Source organism: Anomaloglossus baeobatrachus (assembly GCF_048569485.1).
Source record: "Anomaloglossus baeobatrachus isolate aAnoBae1 chromosome 5 unlocalized genomic scaffold, aAnoBae1.hap1 SUPER_5_unloc_3, whole genome shotgun sequence".
Taxonomy (NCBI): domain Eukaryota; kingdom Metazoa; phylum Chordata; class Amphibia; order Anura; family Aromobatidae; genus Anomaloglossus; species Anomaloglossus baeobatrachus.
The window spans coordinates 2512429-2526142 of NW_027441806.1; the positions used below are offsets into that span (position 1 = coordinate 2512429).

Here is a 13714-nt window from a genome sequence, read left to right on the forward strand (position 1 = left end):
AAGGGAACCTGTCACCTAGAATATGTGTTCTGACCTATCAGCAGATGCATGTGTGCCCTAATTACACCTCCCTACCCGTCCCTGTGCTGTAAAATTGTATAATATGAAAGTAATAAAAAACGTTTTATTACCTTCATATTTGGTATGTAAATAGCAGGGAATGTGGTCACAGGGGAGGCGCCTTGCCTTATGGACGTCTCCATACTTTCCGTGGTATCACGCCCCTGTGGGCGTGATACCATGGAGCGACGTCCCCGTCGCTCATTCTATCCTGCGCGCATTGCAGCAGGCTTCTTTTCCGGGTGTTCAATCGCCGGTATCAGACGCGCACTGCGCATGCATGACAACACAAGGCCTACCCATTAAATTAAAGACACCACACTTGAATAAAGTAAATGGCATAAAATGGCCGTGACATTTATTAAGGGTTACATAATAAATAAATTAAATAATAAATAATTAAAACCAATATTTTATTAAAATTCTTCCATAACCATATACCATAACCAACCAGTCCACCAGTAAAACTGGCGACTTTCCCACTAACAAATGTCACGACGAGAGTAGTTCATGAAGTAGTCTTTCTCCAGGGGGGGGGAGGGTGGGTGTTCTTCTTGATCTTCAATTCTTCTGACAGCCAGCTGACGGAAGCAGCTACTTTTATAGTTAAAATTACCCGCACTTTCTGCCAGCTGATCCAATCAGCTGGCAGCAAAAACGGGCGCGCAAAAACCAGACTAAACCTGTCAGAGCCAGAATACCTCAGAGCCACTGACTGAAAATTTGTTAACCCTTTCTGCACCTGAATAAAATGTTAACCAAATTCACAACCAAATAGTGAGGCCTGTGTTATCATGCGGTCGCTACGGCATACAAGATACCGTGCTCTGAACATGACAACACAAGGCCTACCCATTAAATTAAAGACACCACACTTGAATAAAGTAAATGGCATAAAATGGCCGTGACATTTATTAAGGGTTACATAATAAATAAATTAAATAATAAATAATTAAAACCAATATTTTATTAAAATTCTTCCATAACCATATACCATAAACAACCAGTCCGCCAGTAAAACTGGCGACTTTACCCAAACGCCAAGGACTAACAGTCCTTGGCCCACCCCCACTAACAAATATCACAGCCATTTCTCGATACAATTTAGGAGCCCTAAATTGAATATGTCCAATCCCACGTCTGACAGATGGACTAAATCATCCCTGTAAAGGCCACTCAGAAAACCTTCCAGATCAAGATGTCTGTAGGTTGACCCATTTATAACTGGTAAAAACCTTTCCATGGCACGGTTTATCCTTTTCCGAATCCGCTCCCGGAACCTCAGCCTGTCACAATGCCACTGCAAACGGGGAACGATTTCGGAAAAGACCAAACCCGCATCAGGAAACCATGACCTAATGATTGAAAGGTCTCTTCGCAACCACAAAATGTTAAAATGTTCAATATTAATGGCTAAATTCCCTCCATATGACCTTCCTGATGCTCTACTCTTGGCCCAAAATATGTAAGAGTGTCCCACTATCCAAATGACAATGGGACCTACAAAAAAGAAAAAGAAATTTTATACTAACAACCTTGGACGGACATAAATTTTGTAACGCTTTGACTCCCATCTCCCAATCCCCATAATTTTACTAGCCGGTAACCCCCTTATGGCTGCTTCTGTAGCTGCCCCTATACGAAAAGAATGGGATGACAGTTTAAGATGCTCTAGATTCAGTTTAATCAAGGATTTTTTAAAAACTGAATTAAACTGAAACACTGTCACCGAACTCCCATCCTGATGGATAAGAAACGCCCCATCAAATGGAGGTCTAATTTGAAGCCAATTGTTAACATTGGAGACAGGACAAATAACTGAATTCTTTATCCGAAATAACCTAACGTTTGATCCCAAACCATCCTGATCAGACTTAGATCTACCAATACAAATCCTCAACGACTTATCAGTAACAAAAACATCTGAAAACATCAATCCTGACAACCGACTCCTACTAACAGAAACTAACACACCAATCCTAAAAGCTCCAAAATATGCTAAAACGAATGCCACCCTAAACACCATTGACTCAAAGTCATTAACGCAAATATATGGCAACACATTCCACAATGAGAGCAATAACTTAAGCGAAATAGGTCTACGATTATCCGGCTTCCACGTCCTTTTCCTATAACCTTTCAATGCCTGTTGAACTGGGAAAAAACTCTTCAATGACAACAGACCATGCAATCTCAAGAAAAAAGACACACCTGAAAAAATATTAGAAACTGACCCCACCGCTAAATTCTTTCTCATCAAAAAAAATCCAGAAATTCAAGCGCTAAACCCACATTACTCTGAAAACAATCCACTTTATGAAAAACAAAAATTCTGCCATTCTAACCATGCGGCCGAATACCTGGCCCATGTTGAATCAGCAATAGACCTCTTAATAGCCGAAACAACTAAGCCATCACTACATTCCATAAAGCTTCTGGGCACGGGCTCCCGAGAGAAATTGCCATCGGTTCCATACAAAAAAGTTCTTCCCGATCCTGCAGAGACAGAGCATTGTCCAACTTATTAACCCTGTCTGATTCCTGCTATCTGATACCAACAGCATCCTTTGATTTGACCACAACTTACCCCAGACCTCAACCAACCGCAAAACTGGAAATAAGGACATTACCGTACTATTGCCCGTCACAACACTAACCTTCCAATAATTGCGCCAAAACTCAAATAAGAATTCACCTTGACAAAAAACACCAAAACCGTACTCACCCTGACCAAAAAACAACTACAAAACGTAGGAAAGTTCAAAACTCCTGCTGAAAAAGTACCGCCACATAAACAAATCTTCCTTAAGCTGATGTGCCAAACTAATATAAGAACCCGAAGATGATAATCCCTTAGTATCAGCCTTCTGTCTGTCTAGGAAGCGCCTTAACCAACCCAGCATGTTTTGTAACCTCACTAGAGTCGCCGCCTTTAAAAATGGACTCTTTACTGTTGTGTTGCTGCTGGTTACTCTGATTCTGCTTCTTAAAGCATTTGATGACGGCATGATTGCCCCCGCAGAAGGAGCACTCATGCCGAAATCTGCAGTTAGATGCAAACTTACAATTTGATTCATTGTAAGCGAAACAAAATCCTTACTAACAGTAGAATTATTAATACTCTGTCTACCAAACTGGCTTCTCTGAGGAAGCATCAGATTCAGCCAAAGACCGATGTCTTTTTGACCCCACAGCATACTGCGATGGATGGCTAACTTCTGACGAAAACTCTCATCATAAGTCAGCCATGCCTGACCGCCGAAGCTGCGATAAGCTTCCAGTATGCTGTCAAGGTGCTGAAATAACCCCGAACAAACAGAAGGGTTCCTTTCCCCTAAAACAGAGGAAAAGATGCAAAATGCCTGCAGCCAGTTATGAAAAGATCTAAGGGGACCTTTCTTCCTATCATCCAAATCCGTCTTATCCTCTTTATTAACATTTTCTCTGTTAGACGGAAGCAGAGAAAATAAATCAATAAATTCCCCCTTATAAATCCTTTCTTTAACTGGCTGCGGCAGATGAAAACCCAGGGGAGACAAGTCACATGTCAATGCCTCTTTAAATAAATAACCAGGCAATGACATGGACTCCTGACTACCAATAGGGGCTGCACTACCCCCCCTAGGCGTCCCTCCCCCTGCTAACAATTCTCCTAACACCTTCCTAACTACAGACTCCATACTAACAGACAGAGGGTCGACACACGAGACAGACAGGGGAACATTGAACATCTCACCCCTCCTTCTGCTCTGCGATCCTCGGCCCTCCTCTGGAATTCCAGCTTCTGCAGCTGAGCCACGCTGACGATCCTGTTCTCTGGCTCCAGCTGGCAGATCATCTTCTTCAGACGGGGAGTCAGACCAGGGGGCCCCCGTCGCTCTTCCGGCCTCCGGCACGCTCACACTTGCTGGTGCAGCCCTGCACCTGCTAGGATTTTCAAATCCCTGGGTCAGCGCCGCGCTTTTACGACGGCGCTGACTAGATGATCCACTCTTCCTCTTCCTGGACACATGACCGGGTGCAGAAGGATGACGTGCTGAAGTCCCGGCAGACAAGATGGGCGGTGATAACTCCGCTCCGGCATTCCCCTCTTCTCTGGACGATGACGTCGGGGGGAGGAAGCTGCTGCGTCTCCGGGACCTCCTCCTTGCTGGGATTTCCTCAGTCAGCGCTGCCATCTCCTCAGGAGCGGTGAGTTGAATCACCGCAGCGTCGCAGTCCATCTCTTCCTCGGCTTCTGCTGGCCGCCTGGGCACCGCCAGGCATTGTTTAAGCCAGGCTTCTCCGCCGACCTCGCAGGCTCTCCATCAGCTGTTCTTCTTGATCTTCAATTCTTCTGACAGCCAGCTGACGGAAGCAGCTACTTTTATAGTTAAAATTACCCGCACTTTCTGCCAGCTGATCCAATCAGCTGGCAGCAAAAACGGGCGCGCAAAAACCAGACTAAACCTGTCAGAGCCAGAATACCTCAGAGCCACTGACTGAAAATTTGTTAACCCTTTCTGCACCTGAATAAAATGTTAACCAAATTCACAACCAAATAGTGAGGCCTGTGTTATCATGCGGTCGCTACGGCATACAAGATACCGTGCTCTGAACAAACTGAAACTGACAAGGAGAACCCGGAAGAGAAGCCTGGCGCAATGCTCGCAGGATAGAATGAGCGACGGGGACGTCGCTCCATGGTATCACGCCCACAGAGGCGTAATACCACGGAAAGTATGGAGACGTCCATAAGGCAAGGCGCCGCCCCTGTGACCACATTCCCTGCTATTAACATACGAAATATGAAGGTAATAAAACGTTTTTTATTACTTTCATATTATACAATTTTACAGCACAGGGATGGGTAGGGAGGTGTAATTAGGGCACACATGCGTCTGCTGATAGGTCAGAACGCATATATCCTAGGTGACAGGTTCCCTTTAAACATGGTCTCCAGGTCCTGCTTTGTGGGGATAGAGCAAAGATGTTCTTTCCAATCCCACTTGTCTCCTTCAAAAAGGATTGTGATTAACTACACAAGAACATGACACCTCCGCCATGATAAATTGCTAAGCTGTGCGTGGTTGATGTCTCTAAAATACAGTTACTCACATCTACAGGATCATGATGAATTCTATTTTGTTTCCGATCCTAAGGAATTCAGATTACTGCACAATCGCTCCTGAAATGGGGAGCACTAATACTTCCTCTATTATTATGGCCAAAACTCATAGTAGCGCCAATGGTCCATCGTAAATGAGTACAACTCTGATTTACTGGACTATGTTAACGTTCTCTCTAAATGTCTAATGTCTTCAAGAAACTCATCTGACAGAAGGTATTGGCCCCTACAATAGTTTGGATTGCCGAGAGCCCCCGAGCCACATACTGTAATTACTCCAGATGTGTCACCTCTAGTTACTAAATCAGTGATGGTGAAGGCTGTCGGGGTGGAGGGCGATCATTTTAGTAGATGTGTTATTGTCTATAGTCACAGTGTTTCTCTATAGTAGTTAGTACCAAAGCTGCTCTTATTTCATGGCTTTCCACTGCAGCCAGTTTTTTGCTCCTATTCAAGCCCCATTTCTCCAATCTGACATCTGTCACTTTACATGATAACACCTTTGTAAGGCCCGATTCACATGTCAGTGAAAAACACTGACGTTCTTCACTGATGTGTAAAACACGCACATGTCCCTCCGTGATTCACGGCACATGTGGGTTGCCCATGTGCAATCCGTGATTGCATATGGACATTACTCACCTGCCTTAGCTCCTGCTGTCCATGGTGCTGAACTCCTCGGCTCTGCAGCGTCCGCCCACCGCTTTCAGCAGCTACTTCCTGGTCGGCTATTCCTGCTCTCATGAATATGCATGAGCCAGGCAGGAGCTGCCGAGAGCGGAGACTGCAGAGTGAATCGCAGGCAAGGTAAGTTTAAAATATTTAATATTTAATATGTCAGTGATTTTCTGGTACGTGTTTCACGGATCACACACGGATCACACCATAGTGTGGTCCGTGGGTCATCAGTGATGCCAGAAAACAACTGACTTGTCTCCGTGCAGAAACACGGCTACGGGTGTACGCTGCACGGAGACACGTTCAGTGAAAAATCACTGATGTGTGAGCAGACCCATTGATTATAATGGGTCTGCGTATGTCAGTGATTCTGGTACGTATAAATAAAAGCACATACGTACCAGAATCACTGACGTGTGAAGGGGGCCTAATGCTGAGTCTGATCCCAGTGTCTGAGATTTTTTTTTGTTACACATTGTAAGTTCTTATATGTAATTTAAGATTGATTTGTTCACAAAATCCTAGAAGGAAGAGCGGCACTCACCGAAAATAAAATGCAGTGTCCTTTATTTCATGTAGACATACGAGGGTAGGGAGAGGATGCGAAGATAATGGCTGTCGTTTTGCACTTAGAATAGCGCTTGTACGGGTCCACCTGTCACATCCGTAAAGGTGAAAACAGGTGACAGCGATAAATACAATCAACTGCAAATACAAAAAAGTGAAGAAAAAGGTTAAAAACATACTAAAAACAATACAATGTAACAAATTGGAAATATAAATACAGGGACACAATATCAGAGAAGATGATTAATAATAGGGCATACAAAATAATTAATATCAGTTAAATTATGAAAGTTATGATCTAATCAAAGAAAAACTGACATTTCATTTTTTTCATTTGAGCCTAAAGAGCCAAGTGCCTTTAGGTCAATTATCCAGCGTGCTTCTTTTTGTAACAGGATTTTGTGTGTATTACCTCCTATTTGTGAGATAACGACCCGTTCTATGCCAGCAAATTGTAAACAATTGGATTACCCAGATGGACTGAGCGAACGTGGTTGATTAATCTAGGGAAACTTTTTCTGTCAAAATAGAATTATAGATTATAAATTAATTTGTTTCCTGTTCACTAAAAAAAAAAAAAAGTAGTCTGAATTTCGCTTCAAACATTGCATTTGGATGTTCTTAAAACAAATAGTGATACCGCAACATATAGTCAATAAATTTCCAACTTATCAAACTATTTTGAAGGTCATCAAATATCAGAAATTCCAAATAATTCAAATGACCCAAATTCTCATGAAACATTAAATTCTTTATTATTTTATTAGACAAACACACAAGAAAAATATTAAAAAGATGGATAATGATATAAAAATTTCCTGGGTTCAACAAGTGTTAATTTTTCTTTTTTTTAATATTGTACATGATAAATTCACACAGGTTCATCACACACAATTTTTTGAACAAATTCCTGTACATATGTTTCTGTGAGGCTGGTCTCTTGTAAAAGTATTCAACCCCTAATCCGCCCGCATCGAGGTCAGTTATAATATATAATTTGTGATCTATAGGAAAGTGCTAGTGCATTAGCGTACAGCTAAAAATAAATAAACAATTTGAGAGACCAAATATACATGAGATGAATGAGGGGTTGAATAGTTTTGTTTAGGGATAGAAATAATCTGCTTATTCCAATGAGTCTATGCAGAGTTATTATTTCTAAGGCAAGCCATAAAAAAACTGCATCAGAAAAAATTCTCTATAAGCACTCACGTTGTCACATGAATTGCTGAAAACAATTGCCTAATATACCTATGTATCTACTGTATATTAAGAGTTAACAGAGCAAAATTCAATCTGTTATATGATTAACAGGAATAATATCACATCAGCATGTTACCAGGCAGGCCACATAACATCATAAACACTGATGTGTTGAACCCAGGATATTTTTAAATCATTATCCATCTTTTTAATATTTTTCTTGTGTGTTTGTCTAATAAAATAATAAAGAATTTAATGTTTCATGAGAATTTGGGTCATTTGAATTATTTGGAATTTCTGATATAGTCAATAAATAGCATTTACCGTATTCTCCTTTAGCCTAAATGACTATTTTTGACTCCAGAGGCAGTCTCTGGAAATTAGCAAAGAGTGGATGTTTTAGAGGGAAAATTACAAATATGCCATTATACTGCCCAGTACATAGCACCCAGCTTGGTCTCCAGGAAACAAACACACCGTAAATGTTTGTGGCTTCTTCCCTGTGGCAATGCCAAACATGGATAGTAACAGTTTTTGGGTCACTGTAACGCTGACAAGAATTGAGGACATTTGGTTTTGGGATTTTTTTTATTGAATTATGGAGCCATATTGCTTTTCAAGAGTTTTTCAGCTAGAACTAATGTGGAAACCCTCCATTTTTCCACTGATCGAGTAAAAGGTTTTTGGTATAATTTTGGCCAGAAAACATTGTTTGGTGGATTATTATTCAAATATTTGGGATGCAAAATTAGCAAAGAGGGTTGAACATCATGGTCTACTGGTTCCTGCTCTGAGGTCTACTGTTAGATTATGAACATTTTTTGTTTCGGTAAATATTCTAATTATAGATTGCTACATAACTTGCAATTTCTTTAGCTATTTCATAAATCGTATCCTTTCATTTCTATATATATTATTAAAAATTATTTTTATTCTTGGCAGATGACTGTACCAGTAGATCAGTGGCACAACTGACATCTTCAGTTTTTAAATCAAATCACCTTGATATCACACAAGATGTCACTGAAGTGAATGCCATTGCTCCAGATATAGCATCATCTCTTCAAAGCAAAGATATATCCTCTCATTCTTTTGAACAGGTCCTACCTTCTGATGTATCACAGACTATTAAGAAAAATAAAAGTCACAAAACAAGCATTCAAAATAAAAATGCTCTTACAGTAAAAACATCATCTTCTACTTTAGAATCTGAAAAAATACTTAAACAAATTCACACAGGGGAGAAAAGATTTTCTTCAGAGTCTTTTAGTTACCAGAGAACTCACACGGGGGAGAAGCCATTTTCATGTTCAGAATGTGGGAAATGTTTTTCATATAAATCTCATTTTGTTAGACATCAGAAAACTCACACAGGGGAGAAGCCATTTTCATGTTCAGAATGTGGGAAATGTTTTATACAAAAATCACTTCTTGTTATACATCAGAGAACTCACACAGGAGAGAAGCCTTTTTCATGTTCAGAATGTGGGAAATGTTTTGCACATAAACAACATTTTGTTGCACATCAGAGAACTCACACAGGGGATAAGTCATTTTCATGTTCAGAATGTGGAAAATATTTTACACAGAAATCAATTCTTGTTACACATCAGAAAACTCACACAGGGGAGAAGCCATTTTCATGTTCAGAATGTGGGAAATGTTATGCACGGAAAGCACATCTTATTATACACCAGAGAACTCACACAGGGCAGAAGCCTTTTTCATGTTTAGAATGTGGGAAATATTTTACACAGAAATCAATTCTTGTTACACATCAGAGAACTCACACACAGGAGAAGCCATATTCCTGTTCTGAATGTGGGAAATGTTTTATCCAAAGATCACATCTTGTTGGACACCAGAGAACTCACACAGAGAAGTCTTTTTCATGATAGAATGTGGGAAATATTTTACATTAATAATAAGGGACCATGTAGATGTCGCACATGCGCCGAAACGCGTAGTCTGAGACTACTATCTTATCCGACATACCATTTTTTTGCTCCATGTGTGGATCTATTTTTAATGGAATTATCTAATAAAATTTGCTTTGCAAGAATATTTTAAGAACATAATCTGTGTCTTGGAATTTGTCCGCTGGAGTTTTTTGGATATATATTTCTATATTACATTAAAAATGCAATCTTTTTGAATATCCCATAAATTACACGGGTGGAAGCTATTATCATACCTAGAAGTTTTAGAAATGTTTTACTTTAAAATTATAATTTGTTGAGCATTAAGAAAAATTCACACAGGGAGATGCAATATACAGGTGCATCTCAATAACTTCGAATAACATCAAAAAGATGATTAATTTCAGTAATTCAATACAAAAAGTGAAACATTTATATAGTCATTACAAACACGTTGATATATTTCAATTGTGTATTTCTGTTAATATTGTTGATTATGGCTTACAGCCAATGAAACCACAAAAGTCATTATCTCAGAAAATTAGAATAATTATCACAAAACACCTGCAAAGGCTTCCTAAGCATTCAAAATGATTCCTTAATCTGGTTCAGTAGGGAAATCATGGGAAAGACTACTGACTTGACAGATGTCCGGAAGGCAGTCATTGACACACTCCATAAGGAGGGTAAGGCACAAAAGGTCATTGCTACTGAAGCTGGCTGTTCACAGAGTGCTGTATCCAAGCATATTAATCAGTCAGTGCCACCACACATAGACGTACCCAGGACATGGGCTACAACTGCGGATTCCTTGTGTCAAGCCACTCATGACTATGGCTGATCGAATCCGCCAAAATCCGGAATCAGCGGATCCCTGCCGAATTGAAAAAAAAATTCAGATCCGCTCCAGATTCCGGTTCCCAAATAAGTCTATGGGGACCAGAATCCTGAGATTAAAACCGGTGGTGGAAGGGATGGGGGGCAGGAGCGAACGCAATATGCTCACCCGAGTCTGTGTCATGGCAGCAAACTCCTTCTGGGTCACACTTTTCCCTTCCGGAGCCGACAATTCAATATTAATTTTTTTGCCCGCCCACTGGCGCGTGTATTTGGTTGCAGTTAGATGCGCCACCATAACGAGTGTCAGCGTGTCAGCTGACTGCAACCAATCACAGGCGGCAGGACGCCCGGTGGGCGGGGAAAGCAGTGCAAGTGTCTGCGGGTCGGTATGGTGAACGTGCATGTGTTTCACAAACACATGCATGTGTGCGGCTGTGCCAGTGATGCGCTGTCAAACGCGTACAAGTCTACTCAAGAAGTAGGAGGGCACCAAATCCTGGGATCACCCCTGGCACTGAAAGCTAATGTTTAATAGAGTGAAAAGAAGTGCCAAAAAACTGAGGGATCACCATATACATAATTAATCAAAACATTTTTTATTGTATATCAAGGAACATAAAAAGCACATTTGTGTCACACAACACCAAATGGTATCACAACAACCATAGACAAATTTTAAAAACATTTAAAAACGAACAAAAAAGGAGACCATGTGATTCCTTATATAAAATGGACCAAGATTCTAACCAAGCTAGCTGGTATAATAAACAGATCAGAAGTTAGTTACATTTTCAAAGCACTTAAAACGCTTACGGGGAGAGCGCGGCAGGGGGGAGGCCGCGGAGGACCGTCCCGACGCCGCGCCCGGGACCCCGGATTGGTTTTGGTTTTTGGCACTTCTTTTCTCTCTATTAAACGTCAAACGCGTACAAGTCTGACATGACATCAGCCGGCACAGCCTGCTGCGCTCTGAACATGAGTGTGCATGTACCTAGAAACACATGCACTCTCCTATCAGAAGTGTGTGCGGCTGTGCTGCGATGTCAGACCCTCGGGAGTCCCTCGCAAGTGTGACTCCAAACTAAAAGAAACCGCATGCGACTTTTTTTTTTTTTTAATTATTTAAAAAAAAAAATAAATAAAGACATGCGTTTCCCCCCCTAATTTTGATACCCAACTATGATAAAGCCGGCTTGGGGCTGGTATTGTCAGTCCGCATCCGCCTGGTATTGCCACATCTATTCGATGTGACAATCCCGGTGTAATACTGGCTCTTCCCGAATGCCCTGATGCGGTGGCAATCGGGATAATGAGGGGTTAATAACAGCGCACAGCTGCTACTAAACCCTAGGTTTGTGATGGCACAGGCGTCTGAGATACCTGCATCACTAATATAGAAGTGAAAGTAAATAAACACAGACACAGAAAAATCATTTATTTGGAATAAAAAACAAAACACACACCCTCCTTCACCACTCTATTAACCCCAACACCCTGCAGCTCTGGCGTAATCCACACGAGGTATCACGACGCTTCAGCTCTGCTACATAGCCAGCAGGCCATAGAGCATGACCGCAGGCTGTGCAGACATTGACAGCCGCTATGACTGCACGGCAGGCAGATACTTTCACAGGCTGGGGGCGCGGTCTGCCTGCAACCAATCACAGACGAGAGGACGGCTGGTGGGCGGGGAAAACACGGAAAGCTGTGTGTATAGATGCACAGTACAGGAAGTGAATGCGCAACCCGGAAGCATTGTGCCGCCATGACACAGAGTCTCGGTAAGTATGAAACGCTGTTTTATTTCTGTTTTTCTTTCATTTTTCAATTATTTTCCCTAGTTCCGGATTGTGCACCCGGAATTCCGGATCCGGCATCCGGAAATCTTTAAACCCGCTCGGATCCGGAGTTTTACAATCCGGATCCAATCAGCCCTACTCATGACCAATAGACAATGCCAGAAGTGTCTTACCTGGGCCAAGGAGAAAAAGAGCTGGACTATTGCTCAGTGGTCCAAGGTGTTGTTTTCAGATGAAAGTAAATTTTGCATTTCATTTGGAAATCAAGGTCCCAGAGTCTGGAGGAAGAGTGAAGAGGCCACAATCCAAGCTCTTTGAAGCCTAATGTGAGTTTACACAATCGAAATCACCAGTTTCCAATTTTCTACTGTCCACTTTCGTACTCAAGGTGATACTTCTTACGATGATTTTGAAGTACAAGCTTCTTCACCTTTTTTTGGGCAACCATTCCAGACTTGTGTAATGTGCGTTGCACAGTACTTGCATGAACGTCTGTGATCTGACTATTACGAAACATATGAACCACCTCCACTAACGTGTTTGTCGCGCCAGAACTGGTAGACCTTGTGATGAGCCGACTAGTTGACTCCAATATTTTTTCCTGTACTTCCACCTCTTGGCTTTTGCAGTTTGGCAGTTTTCTTGGCTGATAGAGTGGTCTTGATGAACTGGAGGATGCTGTTTCCTTTCTTTTGGGAAATCTTCATGGTTGCCCGTCGATTCAAACCAGTGATCTATCGTTTGGGAATCAACCTAATAACACACTGAGCTATTAGTAAATATGAGAAGAGGTTGTAATATGTAGTATACAGGAAAAAAAAAGATTTTTCAAACACCAGGAGCAAAACAGTAAAAAATAGTCACCTGACAAAAATCTGCATAACTAATCATCTGCTAAATAGTTGTAAGTCAAATTTATGTATAAGATAGCTGAGATGATTATCTATAAAATGAATGTAGTCTCATTCGATTGGATTACGAGCATAATTCGTTCCAGGCGTGAGCTCTTAAACCAAGTTACTCTTATATCAAAGCGAGTGTTCCTATAGAAAATAATTGAAATTCAGACAATTTGTTCCACAATCCAAAAATAGTTACTGTATTTATACAAACTTATTACAGTGATACAAAGTAATGTACTGTATACATATAAAATTATTACAGTACACTAATACAAAATATTGTAGAGTAAAAAACAAAGCAAATTAAACTGCACATTAGCTTACAATGGAATTGTTGGTGTGCGGGAGGTAGAGTATATGCAATGTGCTGTACTGGTTAGCAGAAAGAAAGTACAACACTATATCCACAAATGCAAATTGATAGACATGCAGTATAGTATATACTGTACTGGACAATGGTATACTGTATATATACAGAAAGTTACCTCCAGAGCAGGTCAGAGCGTGGTGAAAGGACGGAACCGGAAGTGTGCACAGGGAGTATTTGCTCTTACTGCAAATCATTATCGCTACGGCAGCGTCACACGCACATACCTGCTCTGCGACGTCGCTCTGGCCGGCGAACCACCTCCTTTCTAA

The 13714-nt window shown here is 41.2% G+C and overlaps 1 pseudogene; it reads left to right on the forward strand.

Annotated features, from left to right (window-relative positions):
- LOC142259193 (uncharacterized) overlaps window positions 1–9649 on the forward strand; it is a 65960-nt pseudogene extending 56311 nt beyond the window's left edge.
- The last annotated feature ends 4065 nt before the right edge of the window (window positions 9650–13714 follow it).